Source organism: Fulmarus glacialis, unplaced genomic scaffold (genome assembly GCF_000690835.1).
Source record: "Fulmarus glacialis isolate BGI_N327 unplaced genomic scaffold, ASM69083v1 scaffold47709, whole genome shotgun sequence".
Classification (NCBI taxonomy): Eukaryota; Metazoa; Chordata; class Aves; order Procellariiformes; family Procellariidae; genus Fulmarus; species Fulmarus glacialis.
In genome coordinates, this window is record NW_009232261.1 from 14,925 (window position 1) to 15,612 (window position 688).

Consider the following 688-nt stretch of genomic DNA (forward strand, 5'->3'; position numbering starts at 1 on the left):
GCCATTGGGACAGCAGGTGTGTGGAAAATGGTAGTGGCTTTTCACTCTTTTAAATGCAGGAATCTGGGAAGGTTATTAATTTACTGTCACAGGTTTCTTGTTGCTTCTTTTGGTGGGGAAAAAAGTGCAAAACCAGGAGTTTTGATTTTAATTTTTTACATTGAAAGAACCCCGGGGCTTGCTGATTTCCCTTGACGAAAATTTTAGGGGAAAATTCCCTTACAGACCTACTTGCTGCGCATGCTGTAGCTCTGAGTGTGACAGAACCACAGATTGCACAGGAGGAACCTCCAGCTTTTAACTTCATAAAGACTACTGCCCCCAAAGTGCTTTCCAAAAGAGCTAGGATTCAGATTCTGCTTTATAGAGTTAAATAAAAATCTTGAAGGAGACTGAAAATATTTCATCAAAGTAAAGATATTTAATTATTATTATTACAGATAAAGAATGAAGTGCTCTCAAGCTATAGTCAAAGCTCCAAGTCTCGGTGCTGGTTTGAGTATAGACCTGATGAATACTATAATGAATACTGAGGAGCATAATCATCTTCTTTATAAATTCTGACATGGTGCCTGCCCTTTTGGTTTAAAAGCTTAAGTGTATTGTAGGTGAGATGAGTTAAGTTTGTATGTAGTTAGGAGCCTTACACTAAATATCAGCTAAAGTCTGAACCACAACCTTGAGGCAA